This window comes from Microtus oregoni, unplaced genomic scaffold (assembly GCF_018167655.1).
Source record: "Microtus oregoni isolate MIOR12 unplaced genomic scaffold, Mior012 000010F_ref0000083, whole genome shotgun sequence".
NCBI classification, from domain to species: domain Eukaryota; kingdom Metazoa; phylum Chordata; class Mammalia; order Rodentia; family Cricetidae; genus Microtus; species Microtus oregoni.
The window spans coordinates 22,759,999-22,780,803 of NW_024543069.1; the positions used below are offsets into that span (position 1 = coordinate 22,759,999).

The window sequence follows — 20,805 nt, forward strand, 5'->3', positions numbered from 1 at the left end:
GCTGGAAGAGCGGCATAAACCTGTGATCCCAATGCTGGGGGAGCAGAAACAGGAAGATCCTTGGAGCCCACTGCACAGACTAGCCGTTCTGTGATGTTCAGGTTAACTGAGAAACCTTGTCTCTTTTTTTGTTTGTTTGTTTTTGTTTATTTGTTCTTGTTTTTTGAGATAGGATTTCTCTGTATAATAGTCCTAGCTGTTCTTGCACTTGCTTTGTGGGCCAGGCTAATTTCGAACTCACAGAAATCTACCTGTCTCTGCCACACAAGTGCTGAGATTAAAGGCATGTGCCATCACCGCCCAGGAGATACCTTGTCTCAAAGAGCAATCAAGGAAGATACCCGATGTCCACCTGAGCTTCCACAAACATATACACACATATACATGCACACTTCCCCACACAGACACACATACACACGGATACATAGGCACACACCCAAAAGAAAACCTGTAAGACTAGGTCTCTCAAATCCTTAAAAATATATTCTATTTTCTCAAAAGTGTGGCTTCACGTTTACTTCCTTCCCAAGGTAAGACGTGTGAAGGAGGCTATCGTGGGTAGCAAGCATCTTACACAGAGACAGAGCATGTCTCAAGAATGCTCACCTATGCCGGGCGGTGGTGGCGCATGCCTTTAATCCCAGCACTCAGGAGACAGAGACAGGCGGATCTCTGGGAGTTCGAGGCCAGCCTGGTCTACAAGAGCTAGTGCCAGGACAGGCACCAAAGCTAACAGAGAAACCCTGTCTCGAAAAACCAAAAAAAAAAAAAAAAGGATGCTCACCTATCCATAACCTAATGAAACATGGCCCAGGCGGAGGCTCAGTGGTAAAGTGCTTGCCTTGAAGGATCTGATCCCCAGGCAGCACATAAAATGTCAGCACGCTGGCGTACTAGTCAGCCCAGCTAAATTAGTGAGCCAGATTCAGTGAGAAGATAAGGGAGCTGGAGAGGTGGGTCAGCAGCTAAAAGCACTTGTTGCTCTTATAGAGGCTCTAGGTTCAGTTCCCAACACCTGCATAGAGGCTCACAGCCATCTGTTACTCCAGTTCCAGGGTATCTGATGCCCTCTTTTGGCCTCCATGGAAACTGGCCACTCACAAGGGCACTTACATACATTAAGGCAGAACATTCATACATATAAAATAAAGTGGACACGGTGTCCACATGCATACACACACACACACACGAGAAATTTTTGCGAAATAGCCCAAACTCAACAGAAGAATAACACAATGCCTTTAACTCATAGCAGAACCCAGACAGGAGCTCTTAACTCAAACCTGATTCAAAAGTACTACTTGATTTATTATGGAGTGTGTTGATGAAAATTTCACATGCAAGCGAATTTATAGGCTTCACATTCCTGACAATGCAGGTCTTTGTCTCCCCCTGGTATATCCATAACTCTTAGCATGTTTAGGAAACATCCCACATTCTCAAGGGCAGCAAGCAGTCAGGCCAAGTATTTCTACATGAATGATCGATGAATTGCAAATTCGAGGCCCTTAGAAATCTATTTTTACTTCATTGTTTATAAACTCGTGAATAACTATTGCCCTAGAAAAAATTCTGGACCTTAGCAACCCCAAGAAGAATAAACCAGATCTTAGGCAACAGAAGGTGTCTTGACTCCAAGCAAATCTAACCCATGAAAATCTGGGTTTACCACAAATATAAACTCGGGAAAGATTATTTCTCTTACAAAGTGAGTCATAATGAGTGTAAAAGTATGAGTCCATCTCCCCAAACCAGTTTCCCATTCAGCTTTTTGAGAGATAAAATATCCTTCCATCCAACAAATGCTTACCTAGGTCTTTCTTTCCATACTGCCCTTTGAGTTGACAATAGACTTCCTAGGTCTTTACTGCCCTTTGAGCTGACAATAGACTTAATACTTTAACTGTCAAAGTGGTATTTAATTTTTTGGTTCGTATCAATGCAAGCCCGTTAGAAGAATTAGGAGATCTCGTTTTACTTTCAAAATATAATTTTAACCTTGAAAATACATAGCGTCCATCTTACCGCCTGGATATTGTCCTTGGGTCCTGAAGGACCATTGTCAGCAGACTGCAGAACAAATCAAATTAGTGCTGAAGACACTTTATATTATAACCGCTTTGCCCATCAAAACACCACCACCCTTACAACTCCGAGAACTTTACAACTGTTCTAGCTTTTGTGTAAGCAGGCAGTATTATTTTACTGCTGGAGTCAATGAGCCCCTTGTAAAAATTGTTGCCAGCATGGCTTCCAGAAACAAGACAAGCTGTATTACTCTAAATATCAGATGATGCCCGTGCAGAGTATCTTAGTTCAAATGTGAAAGCAGATCTCTGTCATTCTTTCAGTAGATACTAAGGCTGGTTTCATGAGCAACTCAACTTTTTCCTCACTGTAGGTGGGCCCAGACAGACTGCGTTCTGTTTTACAGTCTTGAATGTTTATGAGCAGCTGAGCTTCCCTCTAATGCAAACATGTACACTTTGCTTTCTCTTCCTACTACCCCACTTCCCTTCTCTCTGTGGTTCAGCCCAAACATGGAGGATGGTTCCACAATACAGAGGACAGAGATTTAACAAAATAAAATAAACAATTTTTTAAAATTCAGGACTTTTTTTTTCGGTCAAAACAGAAGTCACATAAACATACTAAAATTTTACTTAACTTCATTTCTTTCCCACTTTGGTCTTCTGAGAAAAATAAGTACCTCAAAGAATGAGCGGCTGTTTTGCCTGGCATGGTACCATCAAAGGTGTTGCTGGAGCTGAAAGGATGGTTCAGCCATTCAGAGCACTTGCTTATCTTGCAGAGGGCAGCTTTATTTCCCAGCACCCACATGCTCACAACCATCTGTAACTCCAGTTCCCTAGGATCTGATGCCCTCTTCTGGTTTCTATGGGCATTACATGTATATGTTACATATACATGCATGTAGGTACACACTAATACACATTTCTTGGGAAGCAAATATATACTATTATTTATTAAAATCCCATAAAATTATCTCTGAAGCCTTTTCAAGTAATTCATAGCACTTCATTCATTAACCCCACTGAGAACTAGGAATCATGTCTGCATTTTCTATACAATAAAACTCCAAAGCTTTTAATATTACATTAAAATATAATCCAGACATCAGGTCCACTTATGGCCCTATTAAGTGGTTCCATGTGGGGAGGGGGAGTCATGTTGTTAGGCTTAACTTTTATTGGTTATTTGAAATATAGATGGCAGTGAAGAGAATCTGAGATGAGTAATCTTGATTCTCAACTTGAATGGACAGAGAAGTGCTCGGGCTATCAATAAAGCACGTGTCTGGGCATGTCTGTAAGGTGGATCCAGAGAGAACTGGCAAAGCAAGGGATGCTCACACGGAGTGGTGGCACCATTCCATGTTGGGACATAGATGGGATTAAAGAAGTAAAAAGAGGAGCTCTTTAGCTGAGGCTCTGTCTCTCTGCTTCCTGAGAGCCATGATGTGAGCAGCTGTGATGAACCAGCTCTTTCTGCCTCCATGGACCGGAACCTCAGCCGTCAGCAGCTACTAGCCAGTCCTTCTCTATGGTTCTGTCAGGTGTTATATCACATTGAAGAGAATGTGACTAACTCCAGATCTAGACTTCTGTGCCAGCTCAGTAATAATGGTTTTTCCTTACTGTTCTCAGCCTGTGAGTACCCACAGTCTATTAACTGGCACCCAAAGGACAGCTTTCCTGACTCCCCAGACCAGAGCTGGGACGGACACCTCCAGGCTGCCAGTTTTCTCAAGTGGATCTCTTTGGAAACAGAGGTAACAGTGTAGCTAAAAGGGCACCAACTGCCACCCTAAGGCTTCTACCTGTTAAGTTCATCCTTGCCTGCTCTTCCCTGCACCCACCGCATTCCTGCCACGCAGACAACCTGTTCTTGACACTCTCGCCTTCCGTAAAGAATTCAAGAAATTAAAAAGCAAAACAAAACAAAAATGAAGCAATGAGAGTGTGCTCTGTACCTCCTCAAGCTAGTTTAGCACAGCGAGGAGGGCGGGGTGTAAAGAGGTTTGGTTGAGGATGGTGATAGCAGTAGTGTGTGTGTGTGTGTGTGTGTGTGTGTGTGTGTGTACTAAATAATGAGGCTTGATTGTACCACTGACTTGAAAGATTAGGCTTGAAGGGTTTCATTCTTGCCGGAGACATCCAGGGCAAAAAAGGGCCACTACTTTCCAAGATAAGTCATGCCTGACCCACGACCCCTTACCAGGAAAACATCCACGAATCTAGGACATCTAGAAAGTTAGTCAGCATGCGGGAAGAAAAGTTTTCCTTACGTTGATCTGTCACCAAATGAAGCCTTGAGCTTTGCACATTAAGGAGTCCAAAGAACAGCCCTATCAGAAAACATACAAGTACTAGCATGACCTTTTGAAAAAAAAAAAAATTCTGAACGGAATTTTCAGTAAACACTTTCGTCAGTTTCAGTTGAACTCAACAGCAAGTCAGTGACTGAACCCTGCTGTTGCTCAAAAGAACAGACTCCACCAAGGCCAGCTGGCCTAGGACTGAAAAAGCATGGGATAAATCCGGACTAGCTGAACATAGCGGACAATGAGGAATACTGAGAATTCAAGAATTCAAGAGCAATTGCAGTGGGTTTTTGATCCTACTGCACATACTGGCTTTGTGGGAGCCTAGGCAGTTTGGATGCTCACCTTACGAGACCTGGATAGAGGTGGGCAGTCCTTGGGCTTCCCACAGGTCAGGGAACCCTGATTGCTCTTCGAGCAGATGAGGGAGGGGGACTTGATCGGGGGAGGGGGAGGGAAATGGGAAGCGGTTGCGGGGATGAGGCAGAAATCCTTAATAAATAAATGAATTTAAAAAAAAAAAAGAACAGACTCCAGTTAGGAAAGGGCCGCGGCTGCCCCGTGGTGAGCTGCAATGCATTCATCTGCAGTCTTTATGCATGTGTTTCTCGGCGCAGAGAATTTCAAATGTAAATAATTTTGGCAGTCTGACACGTGTCATTAATAATTTACATCTTTTATGAAAACTGCCACTGAACAACTGTAGTTTTTTTTCATAACAGCAAACATTGCTGCTGTGACATTAAGCAATCTATTGTCACCCCACAAATGGAGCCATATGGTCCCATCTGTTTCTAGGTTCCATTCCAACACAGCTACTTCAGGGCAATAAAGAAATTGCTGACCAGAGGATGCAAACGTGTCTCTTTACTGCACAACTTTGCAAATCATCAATGCGTCGTCTACATAACCAGGCAGGGCTCAGACAGTGACGGGAATCCTCTCTGAACCTCATGGCCCTGATGACGATTTCAAACAATGTATGAAGTGTACACACATTCTCTAAATTGCGTTATTCCGGGATTATCGGCACTAACCACTCTACTTAATCCTCAGGGAAATGTATAATCGTCCCATGCAATCACCTCAGCCAGAGACTCTGAGTCCCTTGTGCATAGAACTTTGCTTCAGGTTTGATCTTCCTCTCAACAACTAAACGTCAGTGAGTGTCTGCGAAACCCACTGCAATGGTGTATCGGCAGTAAATAAATGCAAAGGCAGATATTAAAGAATATATATACAGTTTTAATGTTTTTTTTTTTGGTTTTTTTTCGAGACAGGGTTTCTCTGTGGTTTTGGAGCCTGTCCTGGAACTAGCTTTTGTAGACCAGGCTGGTCTCGAACTCACAGAGATCCGCCTGCCTCTGCCTCCCGAGTGCTGGGATTAAAGGCGTGTGCCACCACCGCCCGGCCAGTTTTAATGTTTAAACAAACTTACAGAACCGAGGTTTCCGCTTAGCCGTTTCACAGGAGGCAGGAAAAAAAGGAAAAACCGGAGGAGCCGCCTCCTGCGCGCCCATTTATCAGTATGCATTCGCCCGAGGCAAACCCCGCCCCCTAAAGGGGCTGACTTAACCCTACACAATGGACACCCTTCCAAGCCAGCTCAGATATCACAAGCCTTTGTGGCATTCCCAGATGCTGTGTATCCTGCACACATTCCGGTGTCAAGCTTTCTATGGGTAGTGATTATCTTACCCATCGGTAGCATTCAACCCATGTACATAATCACTGACATAATGACAACACCAACTGTTGGTGTCAAGACACAACGGATGCTCAAAAATATTAACGGCTGGTTCTGGCATATTCTTTACACTGGAGCCCCTTGTTTGGACACCTTTGTTGCCAGCTGCTATGATAACCCAGCTCCTCTCACCACACGTGTCTCCGTTCCTAAGGAGGGAAGACAACAGTTTGTTGTTGTTGTTGTTGTTGTTGTTATTGTTGTTTTGGGTTTTGTTTTGCTTCTAAGGGGAAAGCTGGAAGCTGAAGACATCTTAGTTGTCACAACTAGGGAAGGAAGATGTCCCTGGGATCTATCTACTGGCTAGAAGCCAAGGATCCTATTAAATGCTCTATGATGCAGAGGACAGCCCCTAAACAGGAATGATCTGGATCTAACAGTCAACAGAGTCGAGCTGAGGAAGCCCTCATAGAGACTTATTCTTCAATGGCAATTGGTTCAACCTTACTTTTTTTTAATTTATTTATTTATTATGCATACAATATTCTGTCTATGTGTATGTCTGCAGGCCAGAAGAGGGCACCAGACCTCATTGCAGATGGTTGTGAGCCACCATGTGGTTGCTGGGAATTGAACTCAGGACCTTTGGAAGAGTAGGCAATGCTCTTAACCACTGAGCCATCTCTCCAGCCCCTCAACCTTACTCTTATTACTGCCCCCCCCTTAACCTGTTCTTTCCAAAATCTATCACTGCTAATGGTCCTACTTAATTATGTCTGATATTTATTATTTGCTGTCTTTGGGTTTGGGGGTGTTTTCAATTGGACTTTCAGAAAAACTACCCAATATATCAATACTTCACAAGAAGAAATGAAACCAGGTTTTAAAAATTCTTGCTGCTGCCGGGAAGAGAGGTAGTCTGTGAATTCAAGGCCAGACTGGTCTACAAAGAGCTTCCAGGACAGTCAGGGCTACATGGTGAGACCTTGTCTAGAAAAAAACAAAAAAAAACAAAAAACAAAACAAAGCAAAAGTGGAGAAAGCACTTAAACATTTATTTCCCTTCCCTTCTTCCCCTCCCCCTTCCTTCCTTGTTTTCTTTTGAATCAGAGTCTTTTGTTGACTAGGCTGGCCTTGAACTCATAGATTTAAATGACCCTTCAGCCTCTCAGGTAACTGGAACTTGGCAGGTCCCTCCGCCCATCACCCCTAGCTCTAAATACACATTTGTTCAAGGAGGATACAAGATGACAAATGAGCCCAAGATGCATGAGCATCACTGGGAAGACACAATTAAAACACAGAAAGGGGTGGCTTCCCCCTGTCAGAACTGCCACTACCAACAAAACGGAAAGTGCCCAAGTGAGCTGGGGCTCTGAGGCTTCAGCCCTGTGGGTGGGAATGGAAAACAACTTGGCTATCACAGACAAGCTTAGCCTTGTTCACAAAGTTACCATATGACAACCGATCCTAGGTGTGCACCCTAAGTCAAAAGCAAGCACTTGGAGTTCATGGCAGTTAGATTCACAATGGCTGAGAGGTGGAAACCAGTGAATGTCCATCAAGAGACGAACGGGTAAACAGAGGTGGCGCACACCCCGGAGGTATCCATTTTGCGGTCACAAGCAGGGAAGAGGCAAACTGTGCAATGTAGCTGAGCCTTGGAGACACTGCTTAGCAACGTGAAGCAGACACAAAGGATGCTAAGGAATCAACCCGAGTGGAATATCTACAGAGTCATCAAGACGGTACACAGAAGGGAGATGACCCGAGGGGGACGGAAGGGGAATGGGAGCCACTGCTCAACGGGCATCGAAGTTTAGTTTGAGAAGAAACGTTCTGAAGATAGGCAGTGGCGACGGGTTCACTGTATGAGTATGCGTAAGGCCACCAAGTTTAAACTCAAAAATGGTTAAATAGTAAACGTATATATTTTTTTTTATCATGAAAAAGAAAGAGTCCATTCCAAGTGTCAAACGATATGCTCTGTTACCCTTCAAGATCTTTTCTCTCCCTTTCTCTGCCAGAATTAGAAATGGTTTTTAATCAATATTAATTATTGTAAAATAACGTGTCATGGTTTCGTAGAAATCTGAATAGCCGGTGACGTAAAATGCTGAGGAATCTTCTAGATAACCGGCCCTGTGGGCTAATCTCTCTCAAAGCTGCTCTCTGAAGGACAGCCCAGCTCAGGAGCCCTGGCTCTCTGCCTGCCCTTCAGAGCCTTTCCTCCACTAAATGCAGATTCATGTAAACATATCAATTTCCTCTGAGGGCGGTGGTTTGGGGTTTAGAGCAAAGTACCGTTTTAAAAATAACATTTGCTTCAACACCGAGGGAAGGAGGAATTGCGCACTGAACCCCAGAGAGAGTCTTTTTTTTTTTTTAATGAGACCTGCTTTCTATCTCAGAACCGACTGGCAGCAACTTTATACAGCCTCAGTCAATAATGCTCAGCCTTTTCTTCTCCATATCAGTTTGCCTTATGATGCAAACTCTAGGATTTCAACCAGGGTTGGAAAGATGGCTCTGGTGGAGGACTTAGGCTCTGTTCCCAGCATCCACCTGCCAGCTCAAACTGTCCATAACTCCTGTTCCGGGGGCGCCAGTGCCCTCTTCTTGTCTCCATAGGAACTGCATGCATGTGGTGCACAGAGATACATGTAAGCAAACAGTCATACACATAAAAAATAAATCTTTTAAAAATGTTTTCCAGTTAAAATAATATACTAAAAACATCTCTAAGACAACTCTATGTATTCGGGCGGCGGGGAGGGGGGCAGAAATACACATTTCTTCTTAGAGTAATAGTTTGGTGGTTACGGTTGCCAATAATATTCCAGAACCTCTAAAACATCATGGGAAGATCCACACAGTCTGAACTTCATTCTTTCTTAAAACTGACTCTATATCTCTCCTGAAATAGGACAACAGAGCTGACCACCGGAATATAATTATGGGTTCAACCCAATTTACATTACACTACAATATTAAGTACAAGAATATTTGAAGCTCATCTAAAAACACACTTTAGCCGGGAGGTGGTGGCTCATGCCTTTAATTCAGCACTCGGGAGGCAGAGGCATCGGGAACTTTGTGAGTTCAAGACCAGCCCGGTCTACAAGAGCTAGTTCCAGGACAAGCTCCAAAGCTACAGAGAAACCCTGTCCTGAAAAACCTAAATAAATAAATAAATAAATTTATTTTTATTTGTTTTTACTTATATAGGTACTGTGATTATTTTAATGCTCAGTTTAATGAAGTTGTCTGGTGACCTCTAACCCTGCTGAGCAGTAGACTGAGAGAGGAACCGGAGATTCCCTTGCAGGGGCTGGGTACGAAGTGTGCCGCTGCTGGAAATTGGCCACCCTTTGCCAGGTGTTGAGCTGGAACACGTGCGGAGCCAGTAAGTCCCGGTCACTCATGTGCAAACCACACTGTCTTCCTTTCCCCGACCCCACATTCAGGAGGGCACCAAATCCCGATGTCCCGTGCAACTGTTCCTGCATCCTCCTAATGTTTGGATTCCATTCTCATCCACAGCAGCGCTGCCTGCAGACCACGTGACCCTTGGCTGCGCCTTGACAGCACAACAGGATCACCATTGTTTCTTTAGGTTGGGATTGAAAGGGCTACGTTTGCACTGATTGACCCCCCCCCCCCCCCCGCCCCCGATTTTTACTCTGAACTATCTACTTTACGTATTTTCTAACAAACACAGTGAAGCTGAGCGTGCACTGATGTTTTTTAGCTTCGAAAGCTCTTCTGGCCTCCTGGCACCCTCCTCTGCTCCTCCTTCGGGAAGCTGACTTCCTGGAAACCCTCCCCAGTGGCCTTCAGGTGGTGGCAGCGGAGGCGGAGGCGGCGGCAGCAGCAGCAGCAGCAGCAGCAGCAGCGAGCTTCCCTCCTACCCACTGGGTTCCCACAGCATCTTCACCCCTGTCTTTGTTAAAGGCTGGGAGTCTCCTCAAAGTCATCACCATGCGGGGTGTGAAAATCCAAGTCCAGTTTTATCAATGACATGAACTGTTGCTTCATTAAATCTCATGTAATCAGTACAGGGTCCACCCTAAAACTTGTGGCTTTGCTAGTTTCATACAATAAATTTCTTTAAAAGGCAAACTTACATAACACATACAGTTACTTTTGGGCATTTGCATTTAATACTTTATCTGTTTCAAGAGGTATTATACAGAATACTAACTTGAAAGTGAATCCTTGTAAAGGCTTAAATGGCTATAAATAGGATTTTTAATGTCTTTAAACAGATGCGTATGTGTGTGTGTTGAGTTTCCTGGCCGCCTGAAGGGTGATGGAATCATTAATAACTCACATGAGATAGTATGTGCCTGAATCCTAGCACTTGGGAGTCTGAAACAGGAAGACAGCGATTTCAAGACCAGCCTGGCATCAGCGTGACGTGTTGACTCAAACAAACGATTCACTAATAAACCATGTGATAGACGCTATCCTGGGAAGCCCAGAAGTGGTGGCGCTCCACTGTCAGAACACCTGACCCGCTAGTGTCCGTATGGCCATCAGAAACGTGACATCACCTCAAACGGTCTTCCCTGTCCCCCTAGGTAGCCTTCCTAGTCCAACCCCTTGAATGTTCTGGTTTTGCCCACAGGTTAAATTTAAATAGTTCTTCCTTGTCTGAGGATTAGCCCTGAATCCCTATACCCTTCTCCCCACTACAGCCCACACCCCTAAGCCACTAGAAAAGATAAGGAAGGGAGATGAAGGCAGAACCTAAACTTGGGCGATCAAGGACGACCTGCGCCTCTGCTAGGGCTGAGGGGCTCAAGATGAGATGTAGTTCCTAAACTCTGCAATCTTTTAGTCATCCCAAGGAGGCCGAGTAGGAGGCATCCATGGGCACAGACGAAAAGACTTTATCCAGCTGTCGGCAGAGACGCCTGGCCAGACGCCTGGAGTGGTTTGTTTCAAACCTCCCTGAAGGATATTCAAACTTACACTTGAGAAAGTAGAGGTCACGGCAACAAACCATAGTGACCTCCAGAAAGAAGCAGTGAACCACACCATCCCCCTGCCTCAGAGTCATGACATTCTCACAGGGGTTTCTACAAAAATCTCTCTTTTTTTCAGACCTTCTAGTTTACTCGTATTTATATTCTCGAACCTGGAGGAACTGAGAACTCATATACACAGCGATGAAGTTCTACCCGAGAACAATAGAAAGAAATCCAAACAGACCGCAACTGGACAGGGCATTAATGAATCTCACTGTCTAGGATTATAACAATTTTCGTTTATTTCTACTTACATGTACAAATGTTGGCCTGCTTGTGTATCTGTGCACCACATGCCTGCAGTGCCCACAGAATCCAGAAGAGGGCATCAGATCCCCTGAAACTGGAGTTACTGATGAGTTTTGAGCTGCCAAGTGGACGCTGGGAATTGAAGCCAGGTCCTTGGTTAAGAGCAGCCAGAGCTCTTAACCACTGAGCCTTCTCTTCAGCCCTGTTACTATCCTTAACATTTTTCTTTATTCTTGTAATCCAACATGCTTTATAACATATCTGCTTTTCAACTCTGGATCTTTTTAACATAACCCACTAAACGCTGCTAGTGCTGCCCACAAGTTCATGAGTATGGGGTCATTCACTGGAGCATTGGAATCCCAGGAGTGGCCACATTCCCTAAAATGAAAGATTCTCTTTCCCTTAGGAACTATCCACTGCCTGTAGCTCTTTAGTAAGAGCTGGGGCTCTGAGATCATCTACTCTATCCTTGCTGGGATTTCAGTGGGATTGACCTTCTTGTGCACCGCAGACACCGTGAGCTCCTGAGTCCAACAGTCACACCATTTCTAGAAAACCAGATTTTTACAGCACTCTGCCCCATCCTATGATCTTAGATTCTCTCCATGATGGTCCCTGAGTCTTGGTGCGGTAAGGTAGGGGGTTAAATATGGATGTACTGCTCAAAGCTGAGCCCTCAGTCCCTTATTCTCAGCACTTTGATAATTCCTACATCTTGACATTGACTGCTGCCCACTGCGTAGATAGATAGATAGATAGATACATAGATACATAGATAATTGGTAGATAGATAGATAGATGATTTGACTGATAGACAGACAGACAGACAGATGATTGATTGATTGATTGATTGATTGACTGATTGACAGAAATAAGGCCTCTCTGACCAGGTCCTAGCTCAGGCCTGGTCTCCACTCTGGGTCCCTGGAGTACCATCCTGGCATCTGCCTTTCTGCTCTCCTTCACTCCTTGTGAACTTGTCTGTAGAGTCCAGCATTTTATTTATTATGTTGTTTCTTATTTTGTGGAATGTCCCCATCCCCTGCCTGGTTGGGGGCGGGGCGGTGTCTCATAAGCAATTTGGATTCAGTAGTTATAGGGTAAATGAAGTTGAAAAGTATCAACACTACTCCCCACCCCACACACTGGCATGCAGAAGCACACTACCTCCCCACCCCACAGGCAGGCATGCGGAAGCTGCATTTACAAAATCCTCACATTTAAAAATCAACACAAAAAAAATCTGTTTTTTTTTTCAAAAACCAGACCCTTTATACAGAATATTTTACCAGTGGCTTAGATATAATCACAATAAAAAGCAATGAGGCGGCCACATCTCTTGAACACTCAGGCGCCAGCTGTTCACAAACACAGCCAGCACCTGGTGGCCAGTTTGAGCAAACACACGATTAGTCAATAGGCCATAGGGAAGCATTCACGTCCTCAGAGCTTTGTATCCATATGGCAACGCCTGAGCCAATTCACACTCCTGAGAATGAAGCTCAGCTGCCACTAGACAACAGAGAAGGGTGACAAAAACAAGTCAAGAGACAGGCTCGTGAGACCAAAAAATCTTGCGTACGTGGCACATTCTCTCGTGGTCCTTTTTCACGGCTGCTGGTTTGGGCTCCGCACTGCCTTCCCGGCCATTGCCACTCATCACTCCTGGTGATCCCCCTTACAAATACGTTCTGTGACATCCAACAGGCCAGATAGTTATTGAGGTTATTTCCTCGGCCAGTCTAAGACCCTGCTGTGACCCAGGGACCTTGTACTCTGCTAATGCCAAGCCAAACACCTAACAATCTACTTCTAGAGGCTCGCCTCCCTACCCTTTTAAGCCTCACACTGCCCCGACTGTATGAGCGTCCTAGCTTTAAAATTACCTGCCCTTTCCCTGCTCCCCCTAAATGCCAACTCATTCCTCACTAAGTCTCAGCAAACAAAAAGATGAACTCATTAATTTATAATGAAGTATGAATGAGAGAGGCCAAATATCCTAGCACAAAGCAGAAAATAGGTAGACTCCGAATCCTCGCCTGGGTCGTCACTGTTTTCTGAAGGATGGTGCTGCAGCAGGCAGACAACATTAGCTCCCGCAGTGTAAGAAACAAGGCTTCAGTGGAACATGCGTCACACATAAGCATGCCGTAAGAAAGTTCTGCACATCTGCTCTGCGCTCTCCACAGCACACGAAACACATATGCAACTCAGCCCAGAACAGGCTTCGGGGGGATTCAAGGCAAAAGCACTAGGCGGTGTAAAGGGAGATAGTCTACGGATGAAGGCTGGGTCTGGAGGCAAAAGACCCCCTCTGTCTAGAAAGCCCTTTCTGAATCAGTATTTAAGCCCTTGTTCCGTTAGTGTTCCTAAGACCACCATCTCCAAACCCCCTGTGAACAGTCACCGGAACTTACGGTCTTGTAAGTGATCAGGATGCTAACTACACTTCAGCCTTATCTGGTGGCACACACTTGAAAGGCTGAGGCAGGAGGATCGCTGTAAATGTGAGGCCAGCCTGGGACACATGGCAAAACACTATTTAAAAAAAAATCCCTGTATGGAAAGGAGAAGGGGGCGTGAAGTCCCATCCCTAGCTGAGGAGATCTTGATTGGCAGCTGATACACAGATTCAGGAGAGGACCAGTGAGTTTTCTTTAAAGGTGTGGCCCTCCATAGGTCCATCCACTCTAGTGGAGGCCACGCGTCCAGCACAAACTGGAGATGATGGGCTAAAAAGATAAAGAGGACACAAAGTTGGGTGGGTAGAGAGGAGGGGGGTTCTGAGCAGGGCTGGGGAGGGATGAATATGATCGAATCACATGTATGAGATTCTCAAATAACTGAGAGAGGGGGATATGGGAGAGGGAGGAGGCAGAGGGGGAAGAGAGACAAAAACAGATGAGAGACAGAGAAGAGAAGAAAGCAAGGCAGAGAGAGTGAGGCAGAGAGGGAAACAGACGAAAAGAAAAAAAAACACAGTGAATTTGATGGAGAGGGGAGGAGAGGCAAACAGAGAGGAGAGAGAGAGAGAGAAGAAAGAGAGAAAATTTCATATTTAACATTTTTATTAGCAACTCAAACTGATTAGAAAAACAACAGAGCTATGTAAATCACCTTGGCATTTATCTCATGGGTTACACTCCTTCTCTTTAAACTAAATATGGGCTTCAGAACAAGGGCAGAGAAGCACACGGCTTTCCCTGTCGCGACCTCTGAAGGGCTGCAGCTCTCGTCCTGGGCACATTCACAATCCCTCTCTCAATATCCAGGACCTCTGATTTACAGCAAACTGGATTTAAATTTTAAAATGCACACTCTCAAGCCGGGCGGTGGTGGCGCACGCCTTTAATCCCAGCACTTGGGAGGCAGAGGCAGGCGGATCTCTGTGAGTTCGAGGCCAGCCTGGTTTACAAGAGCTAGTTCCAGGACAGGCTCCAAAACCACAGAGAAACCCTGTCTCGAAAAACCAAAAATAAAAAAAAAAAAAAGCACACTCTCTTGGATTCTTGTGAAATTGACTGGGAGTTAATTGGGGCTTTCCAATTAAAAACGTACAATTAAATGTGTCTTTTAGTTCCGACATTTAAGCAGATTCTAGTTCTCCTACCGCCGTGCAGTTTGGGTTTGCTGATCAGAACTTGGTGGATATTAAAGGCCCTTTAGCATCCAGTTCTAACAAGGCCAAAGCTCCAATCAAATACACACTAAGACACTGGCAATTTTGATGTGGCTTTGCAAAGAGGGAGGGGCCAACAGTGGATTGTGTTGGCAATTTTTCGTTAAAATCATATTAGAGTTTTATATTAGTGGTTGTATTGTATTAAAACCTGGATTTTTTTTAAAATTATTGAATATGATACGGAAAATTGTTAATGCAGTAAGTTATTATGGAGTTTTCCTGACTATAACACTCAGCGGCGGCATTCTTGGGGGGGGGAAGCACATGGAGGGGGCATCAGGGGTGGGTTGAGCTCAGAATGCTTCCCCGTCTGGGCTGACGCTCACCACTTCAACACCGGCTTCTCGAAAGATCGACCTAGTTTATGGGTGAAGTGCTTTTATAGATTTTATTTCAGAAGGGACCACAGGTTCAATCAAGAGAGTTTTTCATTTAATTACTACTTATTGACTGAAGGCTGAGCAGAGCACTGCCGTCAGCAGTAGAGAAACAAGAAGGGTACAGGAGACAGGGTCCCCTCCTGTAAGGATCACCTGAGGAGGAGAAATAACAGTAAGCAAAGCAGGAGATGCAAAGGGCTCCTAGAAAGACAGGCCCACCACCGCGGAGAGGAGAGCCCAGAAAAAGCCCCTGGAGGTAGCACAAGACCAGAGTCCACAGAAGGGAAGGCATCCCGGGCCTGAGCCGAAGCTCAAGACACTGGCAGATGAGAGGGAAGCCTAGGGATGCACGCAGAGCCGTAACTCACTCTTGAATCTGCAGTGAGACAGGAATTCTGGAAGAGGACACCCCCTGTGAGTCAGACAAGGGGTCCCGGGGCTCAGGTGCTACCAGGGCGAAGAGGCATCAAGATGAACACGGTTTTCACAGCCCCGATGACATCTAATGCTGGCAATTATCTTTACATCCTAACGATCTCAGCTGGCACAGACCTGCTTTAGAGGAACATTTGCCTTTAAGGGCTAGTTCGTTGCCAGAGTGTATTTGTTCATTTTAACTCTGTCCCTATTCTTACACAGACATTCGCCAGGTTCACATAGCACACACTGCCTGCTCACACCGCCAAAATGAGGGATGTATGAGTGTGCCACCCTGGATTTAGGACGGCGTTCTAATTCACTAGCAACGGTCACAAAGGGAATACAAACCCACCTGTGCAGAATTACAACAATTTGAGGAGATTCATGCTTTCAACCTACAACCAGCTCATTGGTTTACTCTGCCTATGCCCCTGCTCCTGAGTCCCTAAAAGTGCTCAAGAAATAAACAGGAGTCTGCTCTAAGCTTTTGTTGAAAATGTTAGGGCTTAACGTCATATGTTTTGAAAAATAAAAACCAAGAACACTTATAACCCTGACCTTCCCACCGCCGGGGCATACCCCTGGATAAGTATGATTTAGAGCGTATTAAAGCAGACCATGATGAAACTGTTTTCTTGTAGTAGAGGGAAGGTCAGATACCATCAGCTGCCTTAATGATGCGGTGGCCGTCTCTCTCCAACTGGGCAAAGTACAGTGTGCTTTCATTCACCAGAATTCAATTTATCTATGAAACTGATATCAAATTGTTTTATTTATGTGAAAAAATAATTTCTTGGGGTTTTCTTGTTTGTTTGTTTTGCTCCTCTCCCTCCAATTCGACCACACGATCAGAAAGGATACACAAATTTACCCCTCATTCAGGGCTTCGATATTTATAAAGTTTTTTATAAGACAGAATGGAAACGCTTTTCTTCCTACATCTTAGGTTATCAGAGACACAGTAGCTAATACTGGTGATTTGCTCATTAACTATGAAATATGTAAAATAGGAGGAAAATATTTGATAAAGAAAACACCAAGTGTCTCCTGCTTAAAAGGCCTGGCAAGTGCTTAAGGGGTTAACCTTAATTTGTCATTGATTTTTTAGAACCCACTAATGGTCAGTGAGCTAGCTGGGTCTAGACTTTGCAGGCATTCTCCTAAGCACAGCTCAAACCTGGGGGGGGGGGGGCACCCTGACAAAGCCAGCTGCTCAAGCTTAAAAGTGGGGACTGGCAGTGTCAGGGCAGATCCAGCAAAGGCCGGCTTGCAGGAAGCTGCCTTTCCATGAAGGAGCCTTACCACTAGAAACTATTTGCAGAAATAATATTTGACGCTTCGGTAGTCTTATCGTATTTTAAATGTTCCTTGTTTATAAACTACCACACCGGTTTCTTATCTGTGATGTCCTTGGATTACCAACCACAGACTTGAAAGTGAGCCAACATCGTGTGCCCCAGACTTCCTACAAGCAGAGCATTGGATCCTGGTCAGTTGCTGTAGAGTGTTTGGGCTGTATTTTTATTTCCCTTTTAAATATAGATGAACAGTTTCTAAATGCAAACTTCCTAGGGCATTCCCTCTCATTGACAGGCATGCTAGGACATGTCACGACCACAAATATTCCCGAGGAACTGCCTAGGAAGGGGCATCATTAAAGGGCCAAAGACCTTACCGCTATCCTCTTCTTTCCCTGCTAGCTAAATTTTTACAGGAAACCAGCAAGCCACCACACCGTCATTGTAAACTGGGTCCACTAAAAGTAATTCCTAGTGTTCCGTGCCGTGCATTCAACCGAATTACATACAATTTGCTTCCAAAACGAGAGCCACATCATTTGTAGGTTATTTCTCAAGATTACCAGTTCTAGCCAAGAAATACCCCAACGGAGGACCTCAAAACTATCATTTTCAATTGCCACGGTCGGAGGGAGAGAGGGAAGAGAAGGAGTAAGAAGACGTGTGGCGATTAGCCACCCATAAGAAGGCTCCCCACGCTCCTCCTCCCCATCACAAGGCCGGCGTCAGTCAGTCGCCTGCATCTGTCCCCACCTCGCCCCCTCCCGTCTGCGCAGCGCTGGCACCCAATGGTAGGCCCGGGAGAAGACAAACACAACCCAAACGCTAGCTACAGACACTTAACATTCCTAACTTTTTTTTCTCTCTCTCTCACTGTGTGTGCCTCAAAGGTAAGCAGAGAAGAAAAAAAAAAAAAATTACAGGAGTATGAAATAAGCCTTCGTGACCAAGGGCGCCCTGGAGTTTTAAAACCTCCCCCAGACTACCTTACATACACTCACACTCGCCCCTCTACTGTCCCCACCCCCCAGCAAAGGGCTACTTTCCCGAGCTGGGTTCCAGGACTCCTGTCCCTGGGTGCAGGACAGTGTGCATCCTTCTGCACTCGGCCCACGCGCACCCCGTATCCCTGCCCACGCCCCGGGCCATGCGTCCCCCGGGATGAGTCCTAGGTGCCCAGACTGCCGTGGAGCCCTCGCACACTACACACGCCACCCGTGCTCCACGGAGAGCCAAGCCCCACGCCCGAGGACCTTAGGGACCTCCCGAGTGCCCACGCTCGCTGCATGGCAGCGCTTACCTGTCCGTGCGGTGCCACGCGTGCCCCCGCGCACCCGGGCTACGCGGTAGCTGCAGGGCCCGGCCGGGCGGCGGCGGGACCGAGACAGCGGCTCCAGAGGCGTCAGTCAGGCTGGAGCCTCCTCCTCGGCCGCCCGCGTGAGTGCGCCGCGCTGGAAGGGCGCCAGGCGGCCGTGCGCGCAGCCCCAGCCAGGAGGGGCCGTGCGCCCTGGCCACGCCGCGCTCCCCGCCCCGCCGAGCTGCGCACCCGCCCGCCCAGCGCATCGCGGTTGCAGAGGGCTTTCAGGGCTAGCGGGGTCCCCAGGTCATCCCCGGAAGTGTCCTCCCCACCTGGAAGCCAGGCAGCGGAGGGAGGGGGCCGTCCCTCTGAGAGGCAGACAGGACCACCAACCGTGCTTGCCAGCCGCGCTGAGTCCTAGTCCCTAGAGGCCACATTTACTGGCTGGCTGTTCCTTATCTCTGTATCCGAGGCATGACTTGCCTGGCACCGGCCCAAGAAAATCTGACTGAGCTGAGTGGCGAGTGGAGTTTTAAACCAGTCCTGTAATGGTGTGGGCTGTGATTTCTTACCTAGTGTATAATACATACTATCAAATCTTCTCGAGATATATACATCATGGGCACAAGGAGCCTTCCTGTCCAGTGGCCTGGCTGTCCCCTAGATCGACTGCTTCTAAAATGTCACTTGGGAAGCAGTACCGGTGTGCTGAAGGCTTTTGGTTCCTCCACCAAACCGTAAAGGTTTTCAAAGAGACAGAGCATGGCATAGGGCCACCTCGGTCAGACCCCCTGCACACATCCTTCAAGAGGCCAAGGCACCTTGGAAATGTAAGGGAAAGTTCTCAGTTGAACTTCTTTTCCTAATCCTAAAACCACCACTTTCTGGAACATGCTGCTTTTGAAACACCATCCAAGGGTTGCCGAAGAGGGCTTTGCTTAAAATATATCGCGGAAGTTTCAATAATGCTGTGACTTCAGACTGAAAGCTGGCCCATATGCCCTGTTGTAGGTGTTAGGTTTGAGATTGCTCTGGGAAAGAAGAAACCTCAGAAGTAATACTGACCAGTGGTGGGGACCAATGAAAGTCATGGGCTGGATGAGGGACGTGTTTTGTGCGCACTTTGAGGCAAGTACTTTGATTCTCTGAATTGATAATTTGTGGCCCAGCACCACCTAACCCAGAAATGATATTAAAGAAAGAACTGATCCAATCAGTTTCCCCCTTCCACGGGAACACAGAGTGTTGATGGGCTGGCTCATGCTTCTGCCATGGAAGCTGTGAATTCACAGAATTCTCAGGTGGTAGGAGTGGGCCAGACCTCTGAATATATGTACTCTGCCTTTTCTGGACATTACTCTTTTTTTTTTTAAAGGTTTTATTTATTATGTGTACAGTATTCTGTCTGAATGTATGTCTGCAGGCCAGAAGAGGGCACCAGATCTGATTACAGATGGTTGCAGGGAATTGAACTCAGGACCTTTGGAAGAACAGGCAGTGCTCTTAATCTCTCCAGCCCCCTGGACATTACTCTCTAAAAAGCTAGGGAAACAAAACAGAAAAACCCGGTGAGGTTCAAGAAAGAGCGAATACCAGCCCTGGGAAAGAACACTCATGCTGGCTGATTCTTTTAACTGCCTGGTTATGAGAACTCTCATCTCTGATCTGTCTTCCTCTGTCATTTTTGGATCATTTTAATAGAAACATATTTCTTTTCCACCAAAGCATTCTGGTATGGAAACATACATGAGACCAGAATGTCAGCAGTTGAGATTTGGTGGCAATTCCCTTATGATTTTGGTTAGGGATCTAAAAACCACAGCTAAAATCTCCCTTTTCTGGAAGAGTATTCCTATTAGGCAGACTGAGCTCCCTGGGTTGTCTGCTCCTCTGCCCGCATCTGTCACGTGCGCGGTGCTCTAGCTGGGACGTGAAACAGCCCCCAGTTTATATATGAAAGGCCGGGCCTCCAGCATGTGGCACTGTTGGGAAGCAGAGTGGCAGAGTTACAGGGGTTATTGGCAACGTAAAACCAAAGAGGATATAGGTGCCCCGACTCCTTTTCAGACAGTCGTGAAGTGGGCAGCCCTCTTTTGTCACATGCTCTGACCACAGAACCAAACAAGCAGGGCCAACCCCTCAGAAACCACCAGCCCAAGTAAGGCTTAGCGCTGCTCCAGTTGTCACAGGGACGGAAAGCTGGCTTACAGTCAGCAAGGTCATCAGCCCAGTCTCGGCTCTGTATATCTTCACACCTTGCATCTGGCCCGGCTTTGGAGTGGTTCTGCTCACAGCTGTAACTGCGCCCTGCCCACCCCTCCCACCTCTCTGCATGACTTTTATGCATGGTGACCGAAAACTTAAGAGCAGTGCCGTCAGGGAGGAAAGATTTCTTTCCCCTCCTGGTCTGA

The 20,805-nt window shown here is 46.1% G+C and overlaps 1 protein-coding gene across 1 annotated transcript in view; it reads right to left on the reverse strand.

Annotated features, from left to right (window-relative positions):
- The window catches only part of Smad9 (SMAD family member 9), a 41,633-nt gene extending 22,956 nt beyond the window's left edge, over positions 1-18,677 (reverse strand). The window contains exon 1 of the mRNA XM_041659178.1: positions 18,398-18,677. The gene's annotated coding sequence lies outside the window, so the exon portion shown is untranslated. The remainder of the gene's footprint in view (positions 1-18,397) is intronic.
- Positions 18,678-20,805: the final 2,128 nt, after the last annotated feature.